Source organism: Pelobates fuscus, chromosome 13 (assembly GCF_036172605.1).
Source record: "Pelobates fuscus isolate aPelFus1 chromosome 13, aPelFus1.pri, whole genome shotgun sequence".
NCBI classification, from domain to species: Eukaryota; Metazoa; Chordata; class Amphibia; order Anura; family Pelobatidae; genus Pelobates; species Pelobates fuscus.
In genome coordinates this window covers 58,288,453-58,314,371 of record NC_086329.1, presented here as the reverse complement: position 1 = coordinate 58,314,371, position 25,919 = coordinate 58,288,453, and the positions used below count along the sequence as shown (strand labels likewise).

General features: G+C 41.2%; 63 pseudogenes; all 63 read left to right on the top strand.

Moving 5' to 3' along the window:
* Nucleotides 1–21: 21 nt before the first annotated feature.
* On the top strand, nt 22–140 carry LOC134584411 (5S ribosomal RNA; annotated as a pseudogene).
* Nucleotides 141–274: 134 nt separating this feature from the next.
* LOC134583727 (5S ribosomal RNA) lies at nt 275–393 on the top strand (annotated as a pseudogene).
* Nucleotides 394–527: 134 nt separating this feature from the next.
* Nucleotides 528–646, top strand: LOC134584408 (5S ribosomal RNA; annotated as a pseudogene).
* A 134-nt stretch (nt 647–780) lies between these two features.
* Nucleotides 781–899, top strand: LOC134583725 (5S ribosomal RNA; annotated as a pseudogene).
* Nucleotides 900–1,033: 134 nt separating this feature from the next.
* LOC134583871 (5S ribosomal RNA) lies at nt 1,034–1,152 on the top strand (annotated as a pseudogene).
* A 387-nt stretch (nt 1,153–1,539) lies between these two features.
* On the top strand, nt 1,540–1,658 carry LOC134583589 (5S ribosomal RNA; annotated as a pseudogene).
* Nucleotides 1,659–1,792: 134 nt separating this feature from the next.
* On the top strand, nt 1,793–1,911 carry LOC134583816 (5S ribosomal RNA; annotated as a pseudogene).
* Nucleotides 1,912–2,045: 134 nt separating this feature from the next.
* On the top strand, nt 2,046–2,164 carry LOC134583817 (5S ribosomal RNA; annotated as a pseudogene).
* Nucleotides 2,165–4,074: 1,910 nt separating this feature from the next.
* On the top strand, nt 4,075–4,193 carry LOC134584618 (5S ribosomal RNA; annotated as a pseudogene).
* A 134-nt stretch (nt 4,194–4,327) lies between these two features.
* On the top strand, nt 4,328–4,446 carry LOC134584541 (5S ribosomal RNA; annotated as a pseudogene).
* Nucleotides 4,447–4,580: 134 nt separating this feature from the next.
* LOC134583710 (5S ribosomal RNA) lies at nt 4,581–4,699 on the top strand (annotated as a pseudogene).
* Nucleotides 4,700–5,086: 387 nt separating this feature from the next.
* Nucleotides 5,087–5,205, top strand: LOC134584406 (5S ribosomal RNA; annotated as a pseudogene).
* Nucleotides 5,206–5,633: 428 nt separating this feature from the next.
* Nucleotides 5,634–5,752, top strand: LOC134583770 (5S ribosomal RNA; annotated as a pseudogene).
* Nucleotides 5,753–5,854: 102 nt separating this feature from the next.
* Nucleotides 5,855–5,973, top strand: LOC134583599 (5S ribosomal RNA; annotated as a pseudogene).
* Nucleotides 5,974–6,107: 134 nt separating this feature from the next.
* Nucleotides 6,108–6,226, top strand: LOC134584412 (5S ribosomal RNA; annotated as a pseudogene).
* Nucleotides 6,227–6,603: 377 nt separating this feature from the next.
* Nucleotides 6,604–6,722, top strand: LOC134584635 (5S ribosomal RNA; annotated as a pseudogene).
* Nucleotides 6,723–7,362: 640 nt separating this feature from the next.
* Nucleotides 7,363–7,481, top strand: LOC134584373 (5S ribosomal RNA; annotated as a pseudogene).
* Nucleotides 7,482–7,868: 387 nt separating this feature from the next.
* On the top strand, nt 7,869–7,987 carry LOC134584633 (5S ribosomal RNA; annotated as a pseudogene).
* Nucleotides 7,988–8,374: 387 nt separating this feature from the next.
* On the top strand, nt 8,375–8,493 carry LOC134583884 (5S ribosomal RNA; annotated as a pseudogene).
* Nucleotides 8,494–8,870: 377 nt separating this feature from the next.
* On the top strand, nt 8,871–8,989 carry LOC134584430 (5S ribosomal RNA; annotated as a pseudogene).
* A 387-nt stretch (nt 8,990–9,376) lies between these two features.
* LOC134584395 (5S ribosomal RNA) lies at nt 9,377–9,495 on the top strand (annotated as a pseudogene).
* A 134-nt stretch (nt 9,496–9,629) lies between these two features.
* LOC134583621 (5S ribosomal RNA) lies at nt 9,630–9,748 on the top strand (annotated as a pseudogene).
* A 133-nt stretch (nt 9,749–9,881) lies between these two features.
* On the top strand, nt 9,882–10,000 carry LOC134584662 (5S ribosomal RNA; annotated as a pseudogene).
* Nucleotides 10,001–10,134: 134 nt separating this feature from the next.
* Nucleotides 10,135–10,253, top strand: LOC134584634 (5S ribosomal RNA; annotated as a pseudogene).
* A 387-nt stretch (nt 10,254–10,640) lies between these two features.
* Nucleotides 10,641–10,759, top strand: LOC134583586 (5S ribosomal RNA; annotated as a pseudogene).
* Nucleotides 10,760–10,892: 133 nt separating this feature from the next.
* LOC134584380 (5S ribosomal RNA) lies at nt 10,893–11,011 on the top strand (annotated as a pseudogene).
* A 135-nt stretch (nt 11,012–11,146) lies between these two features.
* LOC134583687 (5S ribosomal RNA) lies at nt 11,147–11,265 on the top strand (annotated as a pseudogene).
* A 133-nt stretch (nt 11,266–11,398) lies between these two features.
* LOC134583588 (5S ribosomal RNA) lies at nt 11,399–11,517 on the top strand (annotated as a pseudogene).
* Nucleotides 11,518–12,157: 640 nt separating this feature from the next.
* LOC134583741 (5S ribosomal RNA) lies at nt 12,158–12,276 on the top strand (annotated as a pseudogene).
* A 134-nt stretch (nt 12,277–12,410) lies between these two features.
* On the top strand, nt 12,411–12,529 carry LOC134583608 (5S ribosomal RNA; annotated as a pseudogene).
* Nucleotides 12,530–16,047: 3,518 nt separating this feature from the next.
* Nucleotides 16,048–16,166, top strand: LOC134583840 (5S ribosomal RNA; annotated as a pseudogene).
* A 134-nt stretch (nt 16,167–16,300) lies between these two features.
* LOC134583724 (5S ribosomal RNA) lies at nt 16,301–16,419 on the top strand (annotated as a pseudogene).
* Nucleotides 16,420–16,553: 134 nt separating this feature from the next.
* LOC134583874 (5S ribosomal RNA) lies at nt 16,554–16,672 on the top strand (annotated as a pseudogene).
* Nucleotides 16,673–16,806: 134 nt separating this feature from the next.
* On the top strand, nt 16,807–16,925 carry LOC134583753 (5S ribosomal RNA; annotated as a pseudogene).
* A 720-nt stretch (nt 16,926–17,645) lies between these two features.
* LOC134583583 (5S ribosomal RNA) lies at nt 17,646–17,764 on the top strand (annotated as a pseudogene).
* Nucleotides 17,765–18,151: 387 nt separating this feature from the next.
* LOC134584360 (5S ribosomal RNA) lies at nt 18,152–18,270 on the top strand (annotated as a pseudogene).
* Nucleotides 18,271–18,401: 131 nt separating this feature from the next.
* LOC134584238 (5S ribosomal RNA) lies at nt 18,402–18,520 on the top strand (annotated as a pseudogene).
* Nucleotides 18,521–18,654: 134 nt separating this feature from the next.
* LOC134584257 (5S ribosomal RNA) lies at nt 18,655–18,773 on the top strand (annotated as a pseudogene).
* Nucleotides 18,774–18,907: 134 nt separating this feature from the next.
* LOC134583935 (5S ribosomal RNA) lies at nt 18,908–19,026 on the top strand (annotated as a pseudogene).
* A 134-nt stretch (nt 19,027–19,160) lies between these two features.
* On the top strand, nt 19,161–19,279 carry LOC134584617 (5S ribosomal RNA; annotated as a pseudogene).
* Nucleotides 19,280–19,413: 134 nt separating this feature from the next.
* Nucleotides 19,414–19,532, top strand: LOC134583783 (5S ribosomal RNA; annotated as a pseudogene).
* A 134-nt stretch (nt 19,533–19,666) lies between these two features.
* Nucleotides 19,667–19,785, top strand: LOC134583954 (5S ribosomal RNA; annotated as a pseudogene).
* A 134-nt stretch (nt 19,786–19,919) lies between these two features.
* LOC134584331 (5S ribosomal RNA) lies at nt 19,920–20,038 on the top strand (annotated as a pseudogene).
* A 134-nt stretch (nt 20,039–20,172) lies between these two features.
* LOC134584621 (5S ribosomal RNA) lies at nt 20,173–20,291 on the top strand (annotated as a pseudogene).
* Nucleotides 20,292–20,425: 134 nt separating this feature from the next.
* On the top strand, nt 20,426–20,544 carry LOC134584381 (5S ribosomal RNA; annotated as a pseudogene).
* Nucleotides 20,545–20,679: 135 nt separating this feature from the next.
* On the top strand, nt 20,680–20,798 carry LOC134583692 (5S ribosomal RNA; annotated as a pseudogene).
* Nucleotides 20,799–20,932: 134 nt separating this feature from the next.
* Nucleotides 20,933–21,051, top strand: LOC134584390 (5S ribosomal RNA; annotated as a pseudogene).
* Nucleotides 21,052–21,428: 377 nt separating this feature from the next.
* LOC134584558 (5S ribosomal RNA) lies at nt 21,429–21,547 on the top strand (annotated as a pseudogene).
* A 134-nt stretch (nt 21,548–21,681) lies between these two features.
* On the top strand, nt 21,682–21,800 carry LOC134583665 (5S ribosomal RNA; annotated as a pseudogene).
* A 133-nt stretch (nt 21,801–21,933) lies between these two features.
* On the top strand, nt 21,934–22,052 carry LOC134583852 (5S ribosomal RNA; annotated as a pseudogene).
* A 134-nt stretch (nt 22,053–22,186) lies between these two features.
* On the top strand, nt 22,187–22,305 carry LOC134583622 (5S ribosomal RNA; annotated as a pseudogene).
* Nucleotides 22,306–22,439: 134 nt separating this feature from the next.
* LOC134583947 (5S ribosomal RNA) lies at nt 22,440–22,558 on the top strand (annotated as a pseudogene).
* Nucleotides 22,559–22,692: 134 nt separating this feature from the next.
* On the top strand, nt 22,693–22,811 carry LOC134584577 (5S ribosomal RNA; annotated as a pseudogene).
* Nucleotides 22,812–22,945: 134 nt separating this feature from the next.
* Nucleotides 22,946–23,064, top strand: LOC134583708 (5S ribosomal RNA; annotated as a pseudogene).
* A 134-nt stretch (nt 23,065–23,198) lies between these two features.
* On the top strand, nt 23,199–23,317 carry LOC134583706 (5S ribosomal RNA; annotated as a pseudogene).
* A 134-nt stretch (nt 23,318–23,451) lies between these two features.
* On the top strand, nt 23,452–23,570 carry LOC134584523 (5S ribosomal RNA; annotated as a pseudogene).
* Nucleotides 23,571–23,704: 134 nt separating this feature from the next.
* On the top strand, nt 23,705–23,823 carry LOC134583856 (5S ribosomal RNA; annotated as a pseudogene).
* A 133-nt stretch (nt 23,824–23,956) lies between these two features.
* LOC134583990 (5S ribosomal RNA) lies at nt 23,957–24,075 on the top strand (annotated as a pseudogene).
* A 134-nt stretch (nt 24,076–24,209) lies between these two features.
* On the top strand, nt 24,210–24,328 carry LOC134584356 (5S ribosomal RNA; annotated as a pseudogene).
* A 134-nt stretch (nt 24,329–24,462) lies between these two features.
* Nucleotides 24,463–24,581, top strand: LOC134584437 (5S ribosomal RNA; annotated as a pseudogene).
* Nucleotides 24,582–24,968: 387 nt separating this feature from the next.
* Nucleotides 24,969–25,087, top strand: LOC134583593 (5S ribosomal RNA; annotated as a pseudogene).
* A 376-nt stretch (nt 25,088–25,463) lies between these two features.
* LOC134584231 (5S ribosomal RNA) lies at nt 25,464–25,582 on the top strand (annotated as a pseudogene).
* A 134-nt stretch (nt 25,583–25,716) lies between these two features.
* LOC134583804 (5S ribosomal RNA) lies at nt 25,717–25,835 on the top strand (annotated as a pseudogene).
* Nucleotides 25,836–25,919: the final 84 nt, after the last annotated feature.

Sequence of the window (25,919 nt, the reverse complement as noted above, 5' to 3'; positions counted from 1 at the left end):
AAATTGCATTCAATTAATTTTTCCTATCGCCATACCAGTCTGAAAATGCCTGATCTCGTCAGATCTCAGAAGCCATGCAGACTTGGGCCTGGTTAGTACTTGTATGGGAGACCAACTAGGAACCTCAAGTGCCGTAAGCTTTTGTTTATTTCTTTTTTGCATTATGATGTTATAATCAGATCACATTTTTCCCTATCCAGAAGCGTCTTGTCTTTTGTCGCAACCAGTGTTTGATATTCTACCAACATCAGTGAAATTGCATTCAATTAATTTTGCCTATGGCCATACCAGTCTGAAAATGCCTGATCTCGTCAGATCTCAGGAGCCATCCAGACTCGGCACTGGTTAGTACTTGTATGGGAGACCAACTAGGAACCTCAGGTGCCATAAGCTTTTCTTTATTTCTTTTTTGCATTATGATGTCATAATCAGATCACTTTTTTCCCTATCCAGAAGCGTCTTGTCTTTTGTCGCAACCAGTGTTTGATATTCTACCAACATCAGTGAAATTGCATTCAATTAATTTTTCCTATCGTCATACCAGTCTGAAAATGCCTGATCTCGTCAGAACTCAGAAGCCATGCAGACTTGGGCCTGGTTAGTACTTGTATGGGAGACCAACTAGGAACCTCAAGTGCCGTAAGCTTTTGTTTATTTCTTTTTTGCATTATGATTTCATAATTAGATCACATTTTTCCCTATCCAGAAGCGTCTTGTCTTTTGTCGCAACCAGTGTTTGATATTCTACCAACATCAGTGAAATTGCATTCAATTAATATTGTCTATGGCCATACCAGTCTGAAAATGCCTGATCTCGTCAGATCTCAGAAGCCATCCAGACTCGGGACTGGTTAGTACTTGTATGGGAGACCAACTAGGAAGCTCAGATGCAATACTCTTTTGTTTATTTCTTTTTTGCATTATGATGTCATAATCAGATCACTTTTTTCCCTATCCAGAAGCGTCTTGTCTTTTGTCGATATCAGTGTTTGATATTCTACCAACATCAGTGAAATTGCATTCAAATAATTTTGCCTATGGCCATACCAGTCTGAAAATGCTTGATCTCGTCAGATCTCAGAAGCCATCCAGACTCAGGCATGGTTAGTACTTGTATGGGAGACCAACTAGGAACCTCAGGTGCCAAAAGCTTTTGTTTATTTCTTTTTTGCATTATGATGTCATAATCAGATCACTTTTTTCCCTATCCAGAAGAGTCTTGTCGTTTGTCGCAACCAGTGTTTGATATTCTACCAACATCAGTGAAATTGCATTCAATTAATTTTGTCTATGGCCATACCAGTCTGAAAATGCCTGATCTTGTCAGATCTCAGAAGCCATTCAGAGTCGGGCCTGGTTAGCACTTGTGTGGTAGACCAACTAGGAACCTCAGGTGCCATAAGCTTTTGTTTATTTCTTTTTTGCATTATGATGTCATAATCAGATCGCTTTTTTCCCTATCCAGAAGTGTCTTGTCTTTTGTCGCAACCAGTGTTTGATATTCTACCAACATCAGTGAAATTGCATTCAATTAATTTTGCCTATGGCCATACCAGTCTGAAAATACCTGATCTTGTCAGATTTCAGAAACCATCCAGACTCGGGACTGGTTAGTACTTGTATGGGAGACCAACTAGGAACCTCAGGTGCCATAAGCTTTTCTTTATTTCTTTTTTGCATTATGATGTCATAATCAGATCACTTTTTTCCCTATCCAGAAGCGTCTTGTCTTTTGTCACAACCATTGTTTGATATTCTACCAACATCAGTGAAATTGCATTCAATTAATTTTGCCTATGGCCATACCAGTCTGAAAATGCCTGATCTCGTCAGATCTCAGAAGCCATCCAAACTCGGGACTGGTTAGTACTTGTATGAGAGACCAACTAGGAACCTCAGGTGCCATAAGCTTTTCTTTATTTCTTTTTTGCATTATGATGTCATAATCAGATCACTTTTTTCCCTATCCAGAAGCGTCTTGTCTTTTGTCGATATCAGTGTTTGATATTCTACCAACATCAGTGAAATTGCATTCAATTAAGTTTATCTATGGCCATACCAGTCTGAAAATGCCTGATCTCGTCAGATCTCAGAAGCCATCCAGACTCAGGACTGGTTAGTACTTGTATGGGAGACCAACTAGGAACCTCAGGTGCCATAAGCTTTTCTTTATTTCTTTTTTGCATTATGATGTCAACCTCAACATCTGAGGAAAGGGATTTAGGGGTGATTATTTCTGATGACTTAAAGGTAGGCAGACAATGTAATAGAGCAGCAGGAAATGCTAGCAGAATGCTTGGTTGTATAGGGAGAGGTATTAGCAGTAGAAAGAGGGAAGTGCTCATGCCATTGTACAGAACACTGGTGAGACCTCACTTGGAGTACTGTACACAGTACTGGAGACCCTATCTTCAGAAGGATATTGATACCTTAGAGAGAGTTCAAAGAAGGGCTACTAAACTGGTTCATGGATTGAAGGATAAAACTTACCAGGAAAGGTTGAAGGATCTTAACATGTATAGCATGGAGGAAAGACGAGACAGGGGGGATATGATAGAAACATTTAAATACATAAAGGGAATCAACACAGTAAAGGAGGAGACTATATTTAAAAGAAGAAAAACTACCACAACAAGAGGACATAGTCTTAAATTAGAGGGACAAAGGTTTAAAAATAATATCAGGAAGTATTACTTTACTGAGAGGGTAGTGGATGCATGGAATAGCCTTCCATCTGAAGTGGTAGAGGTTAACACAGTAAAGGAGTTTAAGCATGCGTGGGATAGGCATAAGGCTATCCTAACTATAAGATAAGGCCAGGGACTAATGAAAGTATTTAGAAAACTGGGCAGACTAGATGGGCCGAATGGTTCTTATCTGCCGTCACATTCTATGTTTCTATGTTTCTATGTTTCTATGTCATAATCAGATCACTTTTTTCCCTATCCAGAACCGTCTTGTCTTTTGTCGCAACCAGTGTTTGATATTCTACCAACATCAGTGAAATTGCATTCAATTAATTTTGCCTATGGTCATACCAGTCTGAAAATGCCTGATCTCGTCAGATCTCAGAAGCCATCCAGACTCGGCACTGGTTAGTACTTGTATGGTGCCATAAGCTTTTCTTTATTTCTTTTTTGCATTATGATGTCATAATCAGATCACTTTTTTCCCTATCCAGAAGCGTCTTGTCTTTTGTCTCAACCAGTGTTTGATATTCTACCAACATCAGTGAAATTGCATTCATTTAATTTTGCCTATGGCCATACCAGTCTGAAAATGCCTGATCGCATCAGATCTCTGAAGCTATCCAGACTCGGGACTGGTTAGTGCTCAGATCTCTGAAGCTATCCAGACTCGGGACTGGTTAGTACTTGTATGGGAGACCAACTTGGAACCTCAGGTGCCGTAAGGTTTTGTTTATTTCTTTTTTGCATTATGATGTCATAATCAGATCACTTTTTTCCCTATCCAGAAGCGTCTTGTCTTTTGTCGCAACCAGTGTTTGATATTCTACCAACATCAGTGAAATTGCATTCAATTAATTTTGCCTATGGTCATACCAGTCTGAAAATGCCTGATCTCGTCAGATCTCAGAAGCCATCCAGACTCGGCACTGGTTAGTACTTGTATGGTGCCATAAGCTTTTCTTTATTTCTTTTTTGCATTATGATGTCATAATCAGATCACTTTTTTCCCTATCCAGAAGCGTCTTGTCTTTTGTCTCAACCAGTGTTTGATATTCTACCAACATCAGTGAAATTGCATTCATTTAATTTTGCCTATGGCCATACCAGTCTGAAAATGCCTGATCGCATCAGATCTCTGAAGCTATCCAGACTCGGGACTGGTTAGTGCTCAGATCTCTGAAGCTATCCAGACTCGGGACTGGTTAGTACTTGTATGGGAGACCAACTTGGAACCTCAGGTGCCGTAAGGTTTTGTTTATTTCTTTTTTGCATTATGATGTCATAATCAGATCACTTTTTTCCCTATCCAGAAGCGTCTTGTCTTTTGTCGCAACCAGTGTTTGATATTCTACCAACATCAGTGAAATTGCATTCAATTAATTTCGCCTATGGCCATACCAGTCTGAAAATGCCTGATCTCGTCAGATCTCAGAAGCCATCCAGACTCGGCACTGGTTAGTACTTGTATGGGAGACCAACTAGGAACCTCAGGTGCCATAAGCTTTTCTTTATTTCTTTTTTGCATTATGATGTCATAATCAGATCACTTTTTTCCCTATCCAGAAGTGTCTTGTCTTTTGTCGCAACCAGTGTTTGATATTCTACCAACATCAGTGAAATTGCATTCAATTAATTTTTCCTATGGCCATACCAGTCTGAAAATGCCTGATCTTGTCAGAACTCAGAAGCCATGCATACTTGGGCCTGGTTAGTACTTGTATGGGAGACCAACTAGGAACCTCAAGTGCCGTAAGCTTTTGTTTATTTCTTTTTTGCATTATGATGTCATAATCAGATCACTTTTTTCCCTATCCAGAAGCGTCTTGTCTTTTGTCGCAACCAGTGTTTGATATTCTACCAACATCAGTGAAATTGCATTCAATTAATTTTGCCTATGGCCATACCAGTCTGAAAATGCCTGATCTCGTCAGATCTCAGAAGCCATCCAGACTCGGGACTGGTTAGTACTTGTATGGGAGACCAACTAGGAAGCTCAGATGCAATACTCTTTTGTTTATTTCTTTTTTGCATTATGATGTCATAATCAGATCTCTTTTTTCCCTATCCAGAAGCGTCTTGTCTTTTGTCGATATCAGTGTTTGATATTCTACCAACATCAGTGAAATTGCATTCAAATAATTTTGTCTATGGCCATACCAGTCTGAAAATGCCTGATCTCGTCAGATATCAGATGCCATTCAGAATCGGGCCTGGTTAGCACTTGTGTGGTAGATCAACTAGGAACCTCAGGTGCCATAAGCTTTTGTTTATTTCTTTTTTGCATTATGATGTCATAATCAGATCGCTTTTTTCCCTATCCAGAAGTGTCTTGTCTTTTGTCGCAACCAGTGTTTGATATTCTACCAACATCAGTGAAATTGCATTCAATTAATTTTTCCTATGGCCATACCAGTCTGAAAATGCCTGATCTCGTCAGATCTCAGAAACCATCCAGACTCGGGACTGGTTAGTACTTGTATGGGAGACCAACTAGGAACCTCAGGTGCCATAAGGTTTTGTTTATTTCTTTTTTGCATTATGATGTCATAATCAGATCACTTTTTTCCCTATCCAGAAGCGTCTTGTCTTTTGTCACAACCAGTGTTTGATATTCTACCAACATCAGTGAAATTGCATTCATTTAATTTTGCATATGGCCATACCAGTCTGAAAATGCCTGAACGCATCAGATCTCTGAAGCTATCCAGACTCGGGACTGGCTAGTGCTCAGATCTCTGAAGCTATCCAGACTCGGGATTGGTTAGTACTTGTATGGGAGACCAACTAGGAACCTCAGGTGCCATAAGGTTTTGTTTATTTCTTTTTTGCATTATGATGTCATAATCAGATCACTTTTTTCCCTATCCAGAAGCGTCTTGTCTTTTGTCGCAACCAGTGTTTGATATTCTACCAACATCAGTGAAATTGCATTCCATTAATTTTGCCTATGGCCATACCAGTCTGAAAATGCCTGATCTCGTCAGATCTCAGAAGCCATCCAGACTCGGGACTGGTTAGTACTTGTATGGGAGACCAACTAGGAACCTCAGATGCAATACTCTTTTGTTTATTTCTTTTTTCCCTATCCAGAAGCGTCTTGTCTTTTGTCGATATCAGTGTTTGATATTCTACCAACACCAGTGAAATTGCATTCAATTAATTTTGCCTATGGCCATACCAGTCTGAAAATGCCTGATCTCGTCACATCTCAGAAGCCATCCAGACTCGGGCCTGGTTAGTACTTGTATGGGAGATCAACTTGGAACCTCAGGTGCCATAAGCTTTTGTTTATTTATTTTTTGCATTATGATGTCATAATCAGATCACTTTTTTCCCTATCCAGAAGCGTCTTGTCTTTTGTCGCAACCAGTGTTTGATATTCTATCAACATCAGTGAAATTGCATTCAATTAATTTTGTCTATGGCCATACCAGTCTGAAAATGCCTGATCTCGTCAGATCTCAGAAGCCACCCAGACTCGGGACTGGTTAGTACTTGTATGGGAGACCAACTAGGAACCTCAGGTGCCATAAGCTTTTGTTTATTTCTTTTTTGCATTATGATGTCATAATCAGATCACTTTTTTCCCTATCCAGAAGCGTCTTGTCGTTTGTCGCAACCAGTGTTTGATATTCTACCAACATCAGTGAAATTGCATTCAGTTAATTTTGTCTATGGCCATACCAGTCTGAAAATGCCAGATCTCAGAAGCCATTCAGAGTCGGGCCTGGTTAGTACTTGTATGGGAGACCAACTAGGAACCTCAGGTGCTGTAAGCTTTCGTTTATTTCTTTTTTGCATTATGATGTCATAATCAGATCACTTTTTTCCCTATCCAGAAGAGTCCTTTTTTTTGTCGCAACCAGTGTTTGATATTCTACCAACATCAGTGAAATTGCATTTGATTAATTTTGCCAACGGCTATACCAGTCTGAAAATGCCTGATCTCGTCAGATCTCAGAAGCCATCAAGACTCGGGCCTGGTTAGTACTTGTATGGGAGACCAACTAGGAACCTCAGGTGCCATAAGCTTTTGTTTATTTCTTTTTTGCATTATGATGTCATAATCAGAACGTTGCTTTCCCTATCCAGAAGCGTCTTGTCTTTTGTCGCAACCAGTGTTTGATATTCTACCAACATCAGTGAAATTGCATTTGATTACTTTTGCCTATGGCCTTACCAGTGTGAAAATGCCTTATCTCGTCAGATCTCAGAAGCCATCCAGACTCGGGCTTGGTTAGTACTTGTATGGGAGACCAACTAGGAACCTCAGGTGCAATACTCTTTTGTTTATTTCTTTTTTGCATTATGATGTCATAATCAGATCACTTTTTTCCCTATCCAGAAGAGTCTTGTCTTTTGTCGATATCAGTGTTTGATATTCTACCAACATCAGTGAAATTGCATTCAATTAATTTTGCCTATGGCCATACCAGTCTGAAAATGCCTGATCTCGTCAGATCTCAGAAGCCATCTAGACTTGCGCCTGGTTAGTAATTGTATGGGAGACCAACTAGGAACCTCAGTTGCCATAAGCTTTTGTTTATTTCTTTTTTGCATTATGATGTCATAATCAGATCACTTTTTTCCCTATCCAGAAGCATCTTGTCGTTTGTCGCAACCAGTGTTTGATATTCTACCAACATCAGTGAAATTGCATTCAATTAATTTTGTCTATGGCCATACCAGTCTGAAAATGCATGATCTCGTCAGATCTCAAAAGCCATCCAGACTCGGGCTTGATTAGTACTTGTATGGGAGACCAACTAGGAACCTCAGGTGCCGTAAGCTTTTGTTTATTTCTTTTTTGCATTATGATGTCATAATCAGATCACTTTTTTCCCTATCCAGAAGCGTCTTGTCGTTTGTCGCAACCAGTGTTTGATATTCTACCAACATCAGTGAAATTGCATTCAATTAATTTTGCCTATGGCCATACCAGTCGGAAAATGCCTGATCTCGTCAAATCTCAGAAGCCATCCAGACTCGGGCATGGTTAGTACTTGTATGGGAGACCAACTAGGAACCTCAGGTGCAATAGTCTTTTGTTTATTTCTTTTTTGCATTATGATGTCATAATCAGATCACTTTTTTCCCTATCCAGAAGCGTCTTGTCGTTTGTCGCAACCAGTGTTTGATATTCTACCAACATCAGTGAAATTGCATTCAATTAATTTTGTCTATGGCCATACCAGTGTGAAAATGCATGATCTCGTCAGATCTCAGAAGCCATCCAGACTCGGGCTTGATTAGTACTTGTATGGGAGACCAACTAGGAACCTCAGGTGCCGTAAGCTTTTGTTTATTTCTTTTTTGCAATATGATGTCATAATCAGATCGCTTTTTTCCCTATCCAGAAGCGTCTTGTCTTTTGTCGCAACCAGTGTTTGATATTCTACCAACATCAGTGAAATTGCATTCAATTAATTTTGCCTATGGCCATACCAGTCGGAAAATGCCTGATCTCGTCAGATCTCAAAAGCCATCCAGACTCGGGACGCGTTAGTAATTGTATGGGAGACCAACTAGGAACTTCAGGTGCAATACTCTTTTGTTTATTTCTTTTTTGCATTATGATGTCATAATCAGATCACTTTTTTACCTATCCAGAAGCGTCTTGTCTTTTGTCGATATCAGTGTTTGATATTCTACCAACATCAGAGAAATTGCATTCAATTAATTTTGCCTATGGCCATACCAGTCTGAAAAGGCTTGATCTCGTCAGATCTCAGAAGCCATCCAGACTCGGGCCTGGTTAGTACTTGTATGGGACACCAACTAGGAACCTCAGGTGCAATACTCTTTTGTTTATTTCTTTTTTGCATTATGATGTCATAATCAGATCACTTTTTTCCCTATCCAGAAGCGTCTTGTCGTTTGTCGCAACCAGTGTTTGATATTCTACCAACATCAGTGAAATTGCATTCAGTTAATTTTGTCTATGGCCATACCAGTCTGAAAATGCCAGATCTCAGAAGCCATTCAGAGTCGGGCCTGGTTAGTACTTGTATGGGAGACCAACTAGGAACCTCAGGTGCTGTAAGCTTTCGTTTATTTCTTTTTTGCATTATGATGTCATAATCAGATCACTTTTTTCCCTATCCAGAAGCGTCCTTTTTTTTGTCGCAACCAGTGTTTGATATTCTACCAACATCAGTGAAATTGCATTTGATTAATTTTGCCAACGGCTATACCAGTCTTAAAATGCCTGATCTCGTCAGATCTCAGAAGCCATCAAGACTCGGGCCTGGTTAGTACTTGTATGGGAGACCAACTAGGAACCTCAGGTGCCATAAGCTTTTGTTTATTTCTTTTTTGCATTATGATGTCATAATCAGAACGTTGCTTTCCCTATCCAGAAGCGTCTTGTCTTTTGTCGCAACCAGTGTTTGATATTCTACCAACATCAGTGAAATTGCATTTGATTACTTTTGCCTATGGCCTTACCAGTGTGAAAATGCCTTATCTCGTCAGATCTCAGAAGCCATCCAGACTCGGGCTTGGTTAGTACTTGTATGGGAGACCAACTAGGAACCTCAGGTGCAATACTCTTTTGTTTATTTCTTTTTTGCATTAAGATGTCATAATCAGATCACTTTTTTCCCTATCCAGAAGAGTCTTGTCTTTTGTCGATATCAGTGTTTGATATTCTACCAACATCAGTGAAATTGCATTCAATTAATTTTGCCTATGGCCATACCAGTCTGAAAATGCCTGATCTCGTCAGATCTCAGAAGCCATCTAGACTTGGGCCTGGTTAGTACTTGTATGGGAGACCAACTAGGAACCTCAGTTGCCATAAGCTTTTGTTTATTTCTTTTTTGCATTATGATGTCATAATCAGATCACTTTTTTCGCTATCCAGAAGCGTCTTGTCGTTTGTCGCAACCAGTGTTTGATATTCTACCAACATCAGTGAAATTGCATTCAATTAATTTTGTCTATGGCCATACCAGTCTGAAAATGCATGATCTCGTCAGATCTCAGAAGCCATCCAGACTCGGGCTTGGTTAATACTTGTATGGGAGACCAACTAGGAACCTCAGGTGCCATAAGCTTTTGTTTATTTCTTTTTTGCATTATGATGTCATAATCAGATCGCTTTTTTCCCTATCCAGAAGCGTCTTGTCTTTTGTCGCAACCAGTGTTTGATATTCTACCAACATCAGTGAAATTACATTCAATAATTTTGCTTATGGCCATACCAGTCTGAAAATGCCTGATCTCGTCAGAACTCAGAAGCCATCCAGACTTGGGCCTGGTTAGTACTTGTATGGGAGACCAACTAAGATCATCAGGTGCTGTAAGCTTTTGTTTATTTCTTTTTTGCATTATGATGTCATAATCAGATCACTTTTTTCCCTATCCAGAAGCGTCCTTTTTTTTGTCGCAACCAGTGTTTGATATTCTACCAACATCAGTGAAATTGCATTTGATTAATTTTGCCAACGGCTATACCAGTCTGAAAATGCCTGATCTCGTCAGATCTCAGAAGCCATCAAGACTCGGGCCTGGTTAGTACTTGTATGGGAGACCAACTAGGAACCTCAGGTGCCATAAGCTTTTGTTTATTTCTTTTTTGCATTATGATGTCATAATCACATCACTTTTTTCCCTATCCAGAAGTGTCTTGTCTGTTGTCGCAACCAGTGTTTGATATTCTACCAACATCAGTGAAATTGCATTCAATTAAATTTGCCTATAGCCATAACAGTCTGACAATGCTTGATCTCGTCAGCTCTCAGAAGCCATCTAGATTCGGGCCTGGTTAGTACTTGTATGGGAGACCAACTAGGAACCTCAGGTGCAATGCGCTTTTGTTTATTTCTTTTTTGCATTATGATGTCATAATCAGATCACTTTTTTCCCTATCCAGAAGCGTCTTGTCTTTTGTCGCAACCAGTGTTTGATATTCTACCAACATCAGTGAAATTGCATTCAATTAATTTTGCCTTTGGCCATACCAGTCTGAAAATGCCTGATCTCGTCAGATCTCAGAAGCCATCCAGACTCGGGACTGGTTTGTACTTGTATGGGAGACCAACTAGGAACCTCAGGTGCCATAAGCTTTTGTTTATTTATTTTTTGCATTATGATGTCATAATCAGATCACTTTTTTCACTATCCAGAAGCGTCTTGTCTTTTGTCGCAACCAGTGTTTGATATTCTACCAACATCAGTGAAATTACATTCAATAATTTTGCTTATGGCCATACCAGTCTGAAAATGCCTGATCTCGTCAGAACTCAGAAGCCATCCAGACTTGGGCCTGGTTAGTACTTTTATGGGACACCAACTAGGAACCTCAGGTGCTGTAAGCTTTTGTTTATTTCTTTTTTGCATTATGATGTCATAATCAGATCACTTTTTTCCCTATCCAGAAGCGTCCTTTTTTTTTGTCGCAACCAGTGTTTGATATTCTACCAACATCAGTGAAATTGCATGCAAATAATTTTGCCTATGGTCTTACCAGTCTGAAAATGCCTGATCTCGTCAGATCTCAGAAGCCATCCAGACTCGGTCCTGGTTAGTAATTGTATGGGAGACCAACTAGGAACCTCAGGTGCCATAAGCTTTTCTTATTTCTTTTTTGCATTATGATGTCATAATCAGATCGCTTTTTTCCCTATCCAGAAGTGTCTTGTCTTTTGTCGCAACCAGTGTTTGATATTCTACCAGCATCAGTGAAATTGCATTTGATTAATTTTGCCTATGGCCATACCAGTCTGAAAATGCCTGATCTCGTTAGATTTCAGAAGCCATCCAGACTCGGGCCTGGTTTGTACTTGTATGGGAGACCAACTAGGAACCTCAGGTGCAATATGCTTTTGTTTATTTCTTTTTTGCATTATGATGTCATAATCACATCACTTTTTTCCCTATCCAGAAGCGTCTTGTCTTTTGTCGCAACCAGTGTTTGATATTCTACCAACATCAGTGAAATTGCATTCAATTAAATTTGCCTATGGCCATACCAGTCTGAAAATGCCTGATCTTGTAAGATCTCAGAAGCCATCCAGACTCGGGACTGGTTAGTACTTGTATGGGAGACCAACTAGGAACCTCAGGTGCAATACTCTTTTGTTTATTTCTTTTTTGCATTATGATGTCATAATCAAATCACTTTTTTCCCTATCCAGAAGCGTCTTGTCTTTTGTCGATATCAGTGTTTGATATTCTACCAACATCAGTGAAATTGCATTTGATTACTTTTGCCTATGGCCTTATCAGTGTAAAAATGCCTGATCTCGTCAGATCTCAGAAGCCATCCAAACTCGGGCTTTGTTAGTACTTGTATGGGAGACCAACTAGGAACCTAAGGTGCAATACTCTTTTGTTTATTTCTTTTTTGCATTATGATGTCATAATCAGATCACTTTTTTCCCTATCCAGAAGCGTCTTGTCTTTTGTCGATATCAGTGTTTGATATTCTACCAACATCAGTGAAATTGCATTCAATTATTTTTGCCTATGGCCATATCAGTCTGAAAATGCCTGATCTCATCAGATCTCAGAAGCCATCCAGACTTGGGCCTGGTTAGTACTTGTATGGGAGACCAACTAGGAACCTCAGGTGCCATAAGCTTTTGTTTATTTCTTTTTTGCATTATGATGTCATAATCAGATCACTTTTTTCCCTATCCACAAGCGTCTTGTCCTTTGTCGCAACCAGTGTTTGATATTCTACCAACATCAGTGAAATTGCATTCAATTGATTTTGCCTATGGCTATACCAGTCTGAAAATGCCTGATCTCGTCAGATCTCAGAAGCCATCCAGACTCGGGCCTGGTTAGTACTTGTATGGGAGACCAACAAGGAACCTCAGGAGCAATAAGCTTTTCTTTATTTCGTTTTTGCATTATGATGTTATAATCAGATCACTTTTTTCCCTATCCAGAAGCGTCTTGTCGTTTGTCGCAACCAGTGTTTGATATTCTACCAACATCAGTGAAATTGCATTCAATTAATTTTGTCTATGGCCATACCCAGGGGAGGGCTGGCAGCCTTAGGCCTGGGGGGCAAAACCAGTCAAGTGGCCCATTGCGCCACCAAATCAGTTCACCATCCATGCCCACCTTTTTCTGGTTTTATAACGGATATTGATGTTATGCTAATCAGTAGCTCTTTGCCATACCCGCTCCTTCACGGCTCTGACTTTCAATGTTGTCAGAGCACAGACTGAGAATCTCTGAGCCTGTGCTCTGACTCACTAACTGAGCGCTGGAACCACGAGGGAGAGGATATGATCTGACTGCACCTACTGCTGGTGCGCACCAGTGGACCACCAGCGAATCGTTTAAATTAAATATGCTGGTGTACCCAACTTGTGAGCTGTGTTGGCCGCCGGGCGCCTCTGTTGTCATGGCACCCTGCGTGACCGCACAGCTTGCCCACCCCAACGGCTGGCCCTGCTGACACACACTGATGTTACTACTTAGACATCCCTCAATATTAATACAGAGATGAGAGTAAACACCAATAAACTGTGGAAACAGAGCTGATCCCCCCAAATTTATAAAGGTTTGCTTAGAGGATTTATTCAAGATTAAATCATGCCTCCTCCTCTCTCGCCCATGCGCTGATCTGTAGGCTGGGAGGAAGTGAAGAGTAATCACAGTCTCCCAGCACAACGCCACCTGTGGCTGCATGGGGAACAGCTGTTTAATGTAATGCTTGCAGGACGGCCAGCTGCCGCAGAACCTCTTTGTTTCCGTCTCTGCAAAGGGCTCCAGGCACTGCTTGTTGTGAGTGTGAGCCACTGTAAATTAGGGGCAGAGGGCACTTGCACTGCGGTCAAGACGGGTCTGGGCAGGAGGAGAGTGCAGTGCAATCAGTGCACTCCCCTCCTGTGGGTCACCAGTAGACTGGTGCACCTGCCCAGGATCAGAGCCGGTGCAAGGATTTTTGCCGCCCTAGACAAAATATAAATTTGCCGCCCCCCCCATGTGACATCACAATGCCCCACCCATATGATCTGCCATATGAACTAACACCAGTGCTGCACACAGTGTGTGTTTACATTAAAAAGCCTGCAGAGACCAGCTATAGACACCACAACCACTTCATTAAGCTATAGTGTCCCTTTAATGTGAGGTAAATTATAGATTAGTGTCACTAATAATATACTAGATTGCCTACTTACAATTAGATGAGGATGATGATGGGCTGCAGTTTGGCTCCACTGGTCTGGTGTAGAACAGGACCTCTGGAGGCTGTTTGCAACTGTGGTCACAAAATGCAATGTTCTGGGAGAATTGGAAGCAGCTCCATTTTTTGGGGGCCTCTTCAACAGCTCAAGGTCTGGGCCCCAGTGCCTGACGGTGAGTATGCCCATAAGGCCCACTCATAAGTCCACTTATATGTTCCACCCACCCATGAGCTCGCTCACAGGGAGTGGAGTATGTAGGGGATGTGTTATGTGTTATCTAATATGTGTGCTTATGGTATGTAGTGTATAGGGATACCAGTTTGTGCAGGTGATGCAGTGTGTTTGTGTGTAGTGGAAGCAGTGTGTATTTGTGTATGAGGGATGTATTATGCGTTTTTGGTTGTGTGTGAGGGATGCATTGTGTGAATCTGTGTTTGTATGCATAAGGGATGCAAGGTGTGTGTCTGTATGTGTGTGCATTGAGTGTAAGAGATGCATTGTGTTTCTGTGTGTATGTAAGAAAAACAGTGTGTGTGTTTGCATGTGTGTGTAAAGGTTTGCATTGTATGTTTCTGTGTATGTGTGCAAATGATGCATTGTCTTTGTGTGTAAGGGTTGCATTGTGTGTGTGTGTGTAATGGATGCATTGTGTGTTTCTCTGTGTGTAAGGGAAGCATGTTCTGTTTCTGTGTATGTATAGGGATGCATTGTGTGTGTGTGTGCGCGTAGTGTTAAAGAGCTCCCTGTCTTGCCCCCTGTCCTATAGAGCTGTCCCTTAGAGCTCTCCCCTGCCCCTTAGTGGTCTCTCCTCTCCCCCACCCTCCCCTAGCGGTCTCTTCTCACACTCACCCACCCTCCCTGGGCTCTTCTCATCCCCCCTCCACCCTCCCTGTGTTCTTCTCACTCCTCCCTCTGTATGTTCTCACCCCCCCTGTGTTCTTCTTACCCCCCCCTCCTCCCTGTGTTATTCTTACTCCCCCCCTTGTTCTTCTTACCCCCTTCTTCTTCTTACTTCCCCCTTCTTCTTCTTACCCCCCTTCTTCTTCTTAACCCTCCTACTTCTTCTTACCCCTTCCTTCTTCTTCTTACCCCCCTTCTTCTTCTTACCCCCCCTCTTCTTCTTACTCCCCCCTCTTCTTCTTACCCCCTTCTTCTAATTACTCCCCACTCTTGTTCTTACTCCCCCCTTCTTCTTCTTACCCCCCTCTTTTTCTTATCTCCCCTCCTTCTTACTTCCCCCTCTTATTATCCCCCCTCCCCTCTTCTTACTCCCTCTCTTCCCTCTTCTTACTCCCTCTCTTCCCTCTTCTTACTCCCCCCTCCCCTCTTCTTACTCTCCCCCCTCCCCTCTTCTTACTCTCCCCCCTCCCGTATTCTTACTCTCCCCCCTCCCTCTTCTTACTCTCCTCCCCTCCCCTCTTCTTACTCTCCCCCTCCCCTCTTCTTTCTCTCCCCCTCCCCTCTTTTTACTCTCCCCCTCCCCTCTTTTTACTCTCCCCCCTCCCCTCTTTTTACTCTTCCCCCTCCCCTCTTTTTACTCTTCCCCTCTCCCCACTTTTTACTCTTCCCCCCTCCCCTCTTTTTACTGTCCCCCCTCCCCTCTTTTTACTCTCCCCCTCCCCTCTTTTTACTCTCCCCCCCCCTCTTTTTACTCTCCCCCCCTCCCCTCTTTTTACTCTCCCCCCTCCCCTCTTTTTACTCTCCCCCTCCCCTCTTTTTACTCTCCCCCCTCCCCTCTTTTTACTCTCCCCCTCCCCCCTCCCCTCTTTTTACTCTTCCCCCCCCCCTCCCCTCTTTTTACTCTTCTTACCCCTTCCCCTGTAGGTGGCCGAGCTGCACTCCAGTCCGCGGTCCCGACCGGAGTGATAGGAAGGTGCTCAGTGTGCACCTTCCTGTCAGTCCGGCCGGGTACAGGAAACAGAAACTCCTGTTCCGCGCGGAACAGGAGTTTCTGTTTCCTGTACCCGGCCGGACTGACAGGAAGTGCACACTCAGTGTGCACCTTCCCATCACTCCGGTCGGGACCGCGGACTGGAGTGCAGCTCGGCCACTTACAGGGGAGGGGAGAAGCAGCTGCAGCCGTCTGAGCGCTCTTTACAGAGCGCTCGGCGGCTGCAGCATTTAAAGGGCCGGCCCGCCGCGGCCGGTCCTAAAAGAATTTCGGGCGGCCTGGGGGGCAATTGCCTCCCTGCCCCCCGGCCCAGCCTGCCCCTGGCCATACCAGTCTGATAATGCATGATCTCGTCAGATCTCAGAAGCCATCCAGACTCGGGCTTGATTAGTACTTGTATGGGAGACCAACTAGGAACCTCAGGTGCCATAAGCTTTTGTTTATTTATTTTTTGCATTATGATGTCATAATCAGATCGCTTTTTTCCCAATCCAGAAGTGTCTTGTCTTTTGTCGCAACCAGTGTTTGATATTCTACCAACATCAGTGAAATTGCATTTGACTAATTTTGCCTATGGCCATACCAGTCTGAAAATGCCTGATCTCGTCAGATTTCAGAAGCCATCCAGAGTCGGGCCTGGTTAGTACTTGTGTGGTAGACCAACTAGGAACCTCAGGTGCCATAAGCTTTTGTTTATTTCTTTTTTGCATTATGATGTCATAATCAGATCGCTTTTTTCCCTATCCAGAAGTGTCTTGTCTTTTGTCGCAACCAGTGTTTGATATTCTACCAACATCAGTGAAATTGCATTTGATTAATTTTGCCTATGGCCATACGAGTCTGAAAATGCCTGATCTCGTCAAATCTCAGAAGCCATCCAGACTCGGGCCTGGTTAGTACTTGTATGGGAGACCAACTAGGAACCTCAGGTGCAATACGCTTTTGTTTATTTCTTTTTTGCATTATGATGTCATAATCAGATCACATTTTTCCCTATCTAGAAGCGTCTTGTTTTTTGCCGCAACCAGTGTTTGATATTCTACCAACATCAGTGAAATTGCATTCATTTAATTTTGCCTGTGGCCATACCAGTCTGAAAATGCCTGATCTCGTCAGATCTCAGAAGCCATCCAGACTTGGGCCTGGTTAGTACTTGTATGGGAGACCAACTAGGAACCTCAGGTGCCATAAGCTTTTGTTTATTTCTTTTTTGCATTATGATGTCATAATCAGATCACTTTTTTCCCTATCCAGAAGCGTCTTGTCTTTTGTCGCAACTGTTGTGGACAGAAGAATTAAACCAAAATAGCTATTTACTAATGTCTATTTATTCTGTGTTCACTATGATAAAACTGGCTGCTAGAGTAAATATTCCCTTCCCCCTTTATGGTTCAGTCATTATTTCCTCTGCAAGTTTCTTGTTACACATTCTTGTGTTAATAGGTAGCCTCCTTTGCTAACTCCTCCCCCACTTCCTTTGTGCCAATTCCACGTGCAACAAAATGGAGAATCACTGTTAAAGTAACAAAGAAACTACTCACTTCCCCTTTCTTCATGTATCCAAGCCAGAGCTGGAATATGGGGGGAAGAGCTCTGTAATGATGACATCACATCCTGTAGGGTGGGACCCTTTTTGACTGTTAACCAATTGTTGAATTGATATTGTATGTTTAAACTGTGACGTATTTTTGCTTTAAGAAGGAGACCCCCCTCTGGGGAATAAAGCATTCCTTAGTATTTCACTGATCAGAAACTTTGTCTCCGGTGTGAATTACTTCTAGGGAAAGCGTGCACGCATTCATCAATCAATTTGGAAGGTGTAGATAGACAAATAATCAAAGTTTTCTTTGATCCAAAACACAACCAGTGTTTGATATTCTACGAACATCAGTGAAATTGCATTCAAATAATTTTGCCTATGGTCATACCAGTCTGAAAATGCCTGATCTCGTCAGATCTCAGAAGCCATCCAGACTTGGGCCTGGTTAGTACTTGTATGGGAGACCGACTAGGAACCTCAGGTGCCATAAGCTTTTATTTATTTCTTTTTTGCATTATGATGTCATAATCAGATCACTTTTTTCCCTATCCAGAAGCGTCTTGTCTTTTGTCGCAACCAGTGTTTGATATTCTACCAACATCAGTGAAATTGCATTCAATTAATTTTGGCTATAGCCTTACCAGTGAGAAAATGCCTGATCTCGTCAGATCTCAGAAGCCATCCAGACTCGGGCCTGGTTAGTACTTGTATGGGAGATCAACTAGGAACCTCAGGTGCCATAAGCTTTTCTTTATTTCTTTTTTGCATTATGATGTCATAATCAGATCACTTTTTTCCCTATCCAGAAGCGTCTTGTTTTTTCTCGCAACCAGTGTTTGATATTCTACCAACATCAGTGAAATTGCATTTAATTAATTTTGTCTATGGCCGTACCAGTCTGAAAATGCCTGATCTCGTCAGATCTCAGAAGCTATCCCGACTCGGGCCTGGTTAGTACTTGTATGGGAGACCGACTAGGAACCTCAGGTGCCATAAGCTTTTATTTATTTCTTTTTTGCATTATGATGTCATAATCAGATCACTTTTTTCCCTATCCAGAAGCGTCTTGTCGTTTGTCGCAACCAGTGTTTGATATTCTACCATCAGTGAAATTGCATTCAATTAATTTTGCCTATGGCCATACCAGTCTGAAAATGCCTGATCTTGTCAGAACTCAGAAGCCATCCAGACTTGGGCCTGGTTAGTACTTGTATGGGAGACCAACTATGAACCTCAGGTGCCGTAAGCTCTTGTTTATTTATTTTTTGCATTATGATGTTATAATCAGATCACTATTTTCCCTATCCAGAAGCGTCTTGTCTTTTGTCGCAACCAGTGTTTGATATTCTACCAACATCAGTGAAATTGCATTCAATTAATTTTGCCTATGGCCATACCAGTCTGAAAATGCCTGATCTCGTCAGATCTCAGAAGCCATCCCGACTCGGGCCTGGTTAGTACTTGTATGGGAGACCGACTAGGAACCTCAGGTGCCATAAGCTTTTATTTATTTCTTTTTTGCATTATGATGTCATAATCAGATCACTTTTTTCCCTATCCAGAAGCGTCTTGTCTTTTGTCGCAACCAGTGTTTGATATTCTACCAACATCAGTGAAATTGCATTCAATTAATTTTGCCTATGGCCATACCAGTTTGAAAATGTCTGATCTCGTCAGATCTCAGAAGCCATACAGACTCGGGCCTGGTTAGTACTTGTATGGGAGACCATCTAGGAACCTCAGGTGCCATAAGCTTTTCTTTATTTATTTTTTGCATTATGATGTCATAAGCAGATCACTTTTTTCCCTATCCAGAAGCGTCTTGTTTTTTGTCGCAACCAGTGTTTGATATTCTACCAACATCAGTGAAATTGCATTTAATTAATTTTGTCTATGGCCATACCAGTCGGAAAATGCCTGATCTCGTCAGATCTCAGAAGCCATCCAGACTTGGGACTGGTTAGTACTTGTATGGGAGACCAACTAGGAACCTCAGGTGCCATAAGCTTTTCTTTATTTCTTTTTTGCATTATGATGTCAAAATCAGATCACTTTTTTCCCTATCCACAAGCGTCTTGTCCTTTGTCGCAACCAGTGTTTGATATTCTACCAACATCAGTGAAATTGCATTCAATTGATTTTGCCTATGGCTATGCCAGTCTGAAAATGCCTGATCTCGTCAGATCTCAGAAGCCATCCAGACTCGGGCCTGGTTAGTACTTGTATGGGAGACCAACAAGGAACCTCAGGAGCAATAAGCTTTTCTTTATTTCGTTTTTGCATTATGATGTTATAATCAGATCACTTTTTTCCCTATCCAGAAGCGTCTTGTTTTTTGTCGCAACCAGTGTTTGATATTCTACCAACATCAGTGAAATTGCATTTAATTAATTTTGTCTATGGCCATACCAGTCTGAAAATGCCTGATCTCGTCAGATCTCAGAAGCCATCCAGACTTGGGCTTGGTTAGTACTTGTATGGGAGACCAACTAGGAACCTCAGGTGCCATAAGCTTTTGTTTATTTCTTTTTTGCATTATGATGTCATAATCAGATCACTTTTTTCCCTATCCACAAGCGTCTTGTCTTTTGTCGCAACCAGTGTTTGATATTCTACTAACATCAGTGAAATTGCATTCAATTAATTTTGCCTATGGCCATACCAGTCTGAAAATGCCTGATCTCGTCAGATCTCAGAAGTCATCCAGACTTGGGCCTGGTTAGTACTTGTATGGGAGACCAACTAGGAACCTCAGGTGCCATAAGCTTTTGTTTATTTCTTTTTTGCATTATGATGTCATAATCAGATCACTTTTTTCCCTATCCAGAAGCGTCTTGTCTTTTGTCGCAACCAGTGTTTGATATTCTACCAACATCAGTGAAATTGCATTAAATTGATTTTGCCTATGGCCATAACAGTCTGAAAATGCCTGATCTCGTCAGAACTCAGAAGCCATCCAAACTTGGGCCTGGTTAGTACTTGTATGGGAGACCAACTCTGAACCTCAGGTGCTGTAAGCTTTTGTTCATTTCTTTTTTGCACTATGATGTCATAATCAGATCGCTTTTTTCCCTATCCAGAAGTGTCTTGTCTTTTGTCGCAACCAGTGTTTGATATTCTACCAACATCAGTGAAATTGCATTCAATTAATTTTGCCTATGGCCATACCAGTCTGAAAATACCTGATCTCGGTAGATTTCAGAAACCATCCAGACTCGGGCTTGGTTAGTACTTGTATGGGAGACCAACTGGGAACCTCAGGTGCCATAAGCTTTTGTTTATTTTTTTTGAATTATGATGTCACAATCAGATCACTTTTTTCCCTATCCAGAAGCGTCTTGTCTTTTGTCACAACCAGTGTTTTTTTATATTCTACCAACATCAGTGAAATTGCATTCAATTAATTTTGCCTATAGCCTTACCAGTCTGAAAATGCCTGATCTCATCAGATATCAGAAGCCATCCAGACTCGGGCCTGGTTAGTACTTGTATGGGAGACCGACTAGGAACCTCAGGTGCCATAAGTTTTTATTTATTTCTTTTTTGCATTATGATGTCATAATCAGATCACTTTTTTCCCTATCCAGAAGCGTCTTGTCTTTTGTCGCAACCAGTGTTTGATATTCTACCAACATCAGTGAAATTACATTCAATTAATTTTGCCTATGGCCATACCAGTCTGAAAATGCCTGATCTCGTCAGATCTCGGAAGCCATCCCGACTCGGGCCTGGTTAGTACTTGTATGGGAGACCGACTAGGAACCACAGGTGCCATAAGCTTTTATTTATTTCTTTTTTGCATTATGATGTCATAATCAGATCACTTTTTTCCCTATCCAGAAGCGTCTTGTCTTTTGTCGCAACCAGTGTTTGATATTCTACCAACATCAATGAAATTGCATTCAATTAATTTTGCCTATGGCCATACCAGTTTGAAAATTTCAGATCTCACAAGCCATCCAGACTCGGGCCTGGTTAGTAGTTGTATGGGAGACCAACTAGGAGCCTCAGGTGCTATAAGCTTTTCTTTATTTCTTTTTTGCATTATGATGTCATAATCAGATCACATTTTTCCCTATCTAGAAGCGTCTTGTTTTTTGTCACAACCAGTGTTTGATATTCTACCAACATCAGTGAAATTGCATTAAATTAATTTTGCTTATGGCCATACCAGTCTGAAAATGCCTGATCTCGTCAGATCTCAGAAGCCATCCACACTCAGGCATGGTTAGTACTTGTATGGGAGACCAACTAGGAACCTCAGGTGCCATAAGCTTTTTTTTATTTCTTTTTTGCATTATGATGTCATAATCAGATAATTTTTTTTCCTATCCAGAAGCGTCCTGTCTTTTTTCACAACCAGTGTTTGATATTCTACCAACATCAGTGAAATATCATTTGATTAATTTTGCCTATGGCCATACCAGTCTGAAAATGCCTGATCTTGTTAGATTTCAGAAACCATCCAGACTCGGGCTTGGTTAGTACTTGTATGGAAGACCAACTGGGAACCTCAGGTGCCATAAGCGTTTGTTTATTTTTTTTTGCATTATGATGTCATAATCAGATCACATTTTTCCCTATCCAGAAGCGTCTTGTCTTTTGTCGCAACCAGTGTTTGATATTCTACCAACATCAGTGAAATTGCATTCAATTAATTTTGCCTATGGCCATACCAGTTTGAAAATGTCGGATCTCTTCAGATTTCAGAAGCCATCCAGACTTGGGCCTGGTTAGTACTTGTATGGGAGACCAACTACGAACCTCAGGTGCCATAAGCTTTTGTTTATTTCTTTTTTGCATTATGATGTCATAATCAGATCACTTTTTTCCCTATCCAGAAGCGTCTTGTTTTTTGTCGCAACCAGTGTTTGATATTCTACCAACATCAGTGAAATTGCATTTAATTAATTTTGTCTATGGCCATACCAGTTGGAAAATGCCTGATCTCGTCAGATCTCAGAAGCCATCCAGACTTGGGACTGGTTAGTACTTGTATGGGAGACCAACTAGGAACCTCAGGTGCCATAAGCTTTTCTTTATTTATTTTTTGCATTATGATGTCAAAATCAGATCACTTTTTTCCCTATCCACAAGCGTCTTGTCCTTTGTCGCAACCAGTGTTTGATATTCTACCAACATCAGTGAAATTGCATTCAATTGATTTTGCCTATGGCTATACCAGTCTGAAAATGCCTGATCTCGTCAGATCTCAGAAGCCATCCAGACTCGGGCCCGGTTAGTACTTGTATGGGAGACCAACTAGGAACCTCAGGTGCCATAAGCTTTTGTTTATTTCTTTTTTGCATTATGATGTCATAATCAGATCACTTTTTTCCCTATCCAGAAGCGTCTTGTCTTTTGTCGCAACCAGTGTTTGATATTCTACCAACATCAGTGAAATTGCATTAAATTGATTTTGCCTATGGCCATAACAGTCTGAAAATGCCTGATCTCGTCAGAACTCAGAAGCCATCCAAACTTGGGCCTGGTTAGTACTTGTATGGGAGACCAACTATGAACCTCAGGTGCTGTAAGCTTTTGTTTATTTCTTTTTTGCACTATGATGTCATAATCAGATCGCTTTTTTCCCTATCCAGAAGTGTCTTGTCTTTTGTCGCAACCAGTGTTTGATATTCTACCAACATCAGTGAAATTGCATTCAATTAATTTTGCCTATGGCCATACCAGTCTGAAAATGCCTGATCTCGTCAGATCTCAGAAGCCATCCAGACTCAGGCCTGGTTAGTACTTGTATGGAAGACCAACTAGGAACCTCAGGTGCAATACGCTTTTGTTTATTTCATTTTTGCATTATGATGTCATAATCAGATCACTTCTTTCCCTATCCAGAAGCGTCTTGTCTTTAGTCGCAACCAGTGTTTGATATTCTACCAACATCAGTGAAATTGCATTCGATTATTTATGACTATGGCCATACCAGTCTCAAAATGCCTGATCTCGGTAGATTTCAGAAACCATCCAGACTCGGGCTTGGTTAGTACTTGTATGGGAGACCAACTGGGAACCTCAGGTGCCATAATCTTTTGTTTATTTCATTTTTGCATTATGATGTCATAATCAGATCACTTTTTTCCCTATCCAGAAGCGTCTTGTCTTTTGTCGCAACCAGTGTTTGATATTCTACCAACATCAGTGAAATTGCATTCAATTAATTTTGCCTATGGCCATACCAGTCTGAAAATGCCTGATCTCATCAGATCTCAGAAGCCATCCAGACTCAGGCCTGGTTAGTACTTGTATGGGAGACCAACTAGGAACCTCAGGTGCAATACGCTTTTGTTTATTTCATTTTTGCATTATGATGTCATAATCAGATCACTTCTTTCCCTATCCAGAAGCGTCTTGTCTTTAGTCGCAACCAGTGTTTGATATTCTACCAACATCAGTGAAATTGCATTCAATTATTTATGACTATGGCCATACCAGTCTCAAAATGCCTGATCTCGGTAGATTTCAGAAACCATCCAGACTCGGGCTTGGTTAGTACTTGTATGGGAGACCAACTGGGAACCTCAGGTGCCATAAGCTTTTGTTTATTTCATTTTTGCATTATGATGTCATAATCAGATCACTTTTTTCTCTATCCAGAAGCGTCTTGTCTTTTGTCGCAACCAGTGTTTGATATTCTACCAACATCAGTGAAATTGCATTCAATAATTTTGACTATGGCCATACCAGTCTGAAAATGCCTGATCTCGTCAGATCTCAGAAGCCATCCAGACTTGGGCCTGTTTAGTACTTGTATGGGAGACCGACTAGGAACCTCAGGTGCCGTAAGCTTTTATTTATTTCTTTTATGCATTATGATGTCATAATCAGATCACTTTTTTCCCTATCCAGAAGCGTCTTGTCTTTTGTCGCAACCAGTGTTTGATATTCTACCAACATCAGTGAAATTACATTCAATTAATTTTGCCTATGGCCATACCAGTCTGAAAATGCCTGATCTCGTCAGATCTCAGAAGCCATCCCGACTCGGGCCTGGTTAGTACTTGTATGGGAGACCGACTAGGAACCTCAGGTGCCATAAGTTTTTATTTATTTCTTTTTTGCATTATGATGTCATAATCAGCTCACTTTTTTCCCTATCCAGAAGCATCTTGTCTTTTGTCGCAACCAGTGTTTGATATTCTACCAACATCAGTGAAATTGCATTTAATTAATTTTGCAAATGGCCATACCAGTTTGAAAATGTCTGATCTCGTCAGATCTCAGAAGCCATCCAAACTCGGGCTTGGTTAGTACTTGTATGGGAGACCAACTAGGAACCTCAGGTGCCATAAGCTTTTCTTTATTTCTTTTTTGCATTATGATGTCATAATCAGATCACTTTTTTCCCTATCTAGAAGCATCTTTTTTTTTGTCGCAACCAGTGTTTGATATTCTACCAACATCAGTGAAATTGCATTCAATTAATTTTGCCTATGGCCATACCAGTCTGAAAATGCCTGATGTCGTCAGATCTCAGAAGCCATCCAGACTTGGGCCTGGTTAGTATTTATATGCGAGACCAACTAGGAACCTCAGGTGCCATAAGCTTTTCATTATTTCTTTTTTGCATTATGATGTCATAATCAGATCACTTTTTTCCTTATCCAGAAGCGTCTTGTCTTTTGTCGCAACCAGTGTTTGATAGTCTACCAACATCAGTGAAATTGCATTTGACTAATTTTGACTATGGCCATACCGGTCTGATAATGCCTGATCTCGTCAGATCTCAGAAGCCATCCATACTCTGGCCTGGTTAGTACTTGTATGGGAGACCAACTGGGAACCTCAGGTGCCATAAGCTTTTGTTTATTTTTTTTTGCATTATGATGTCATAATCAGATCACTTTTTTCCCTATCCAGAAGCGTCTTGTCTTTTGTCACAACCAGTGTTTGATATTCTACCAACATCAGTGAAATTGCATTCAATTAATTTTGCCTATAGCCTTACCAGTCTGAAAATGTCAGATCTCAGAAGCCATCCAGACTCGAGCCTGGTTTGTACTTGTATGGGAGACCAACTAGGATCCTCAGGTGCCATACACTCTTGTTTATTTCTTTTTTGCATTATGATGTCATAATCAGATCGCTTTTTTCCGTATCCAGAAGCGTCTTGTCTTTTGTCGCAACCAGTGTTTGATATTCTACCAACATCAGTGAAATTGCATTCAATTAATTTTGCCTATGGCCATACCAGTCTGAAAATGCCTGATCTTGTCAGATCTCAGAAACCATCCAGACTCGGGCCTGGTTAGTACTTGTATGGGAGACCAACTAGGAACCTCAGGTGCCATAAGCTTTTATTTATTTCTTTTTTGCATTATGATGTCATAATCAGATCACTTTTTTCCCTATCCAGAAGCGTCTTGTCTTTTGTCGCAACCAGTGTTTGATATTCTACCAACATCAGTGAAATTGCATTTGATTAATTTTGCCTATGGCCATACCAGTTTGAAAATGTCTGATCTCGTCAGATCTCAGAAGCCATCCAGACTTGGGCCTGGTTAGTACTTGTATGGGAGACCAACTAGTAACCTTAGGTGTCATAAGCTTTTCTTTATTTCTGTTTTGCATTATGATGTCATAATCAGATCACTTTTTTCCCTATCCAGAACCGTCTTGTCTTTTGTCGCAAC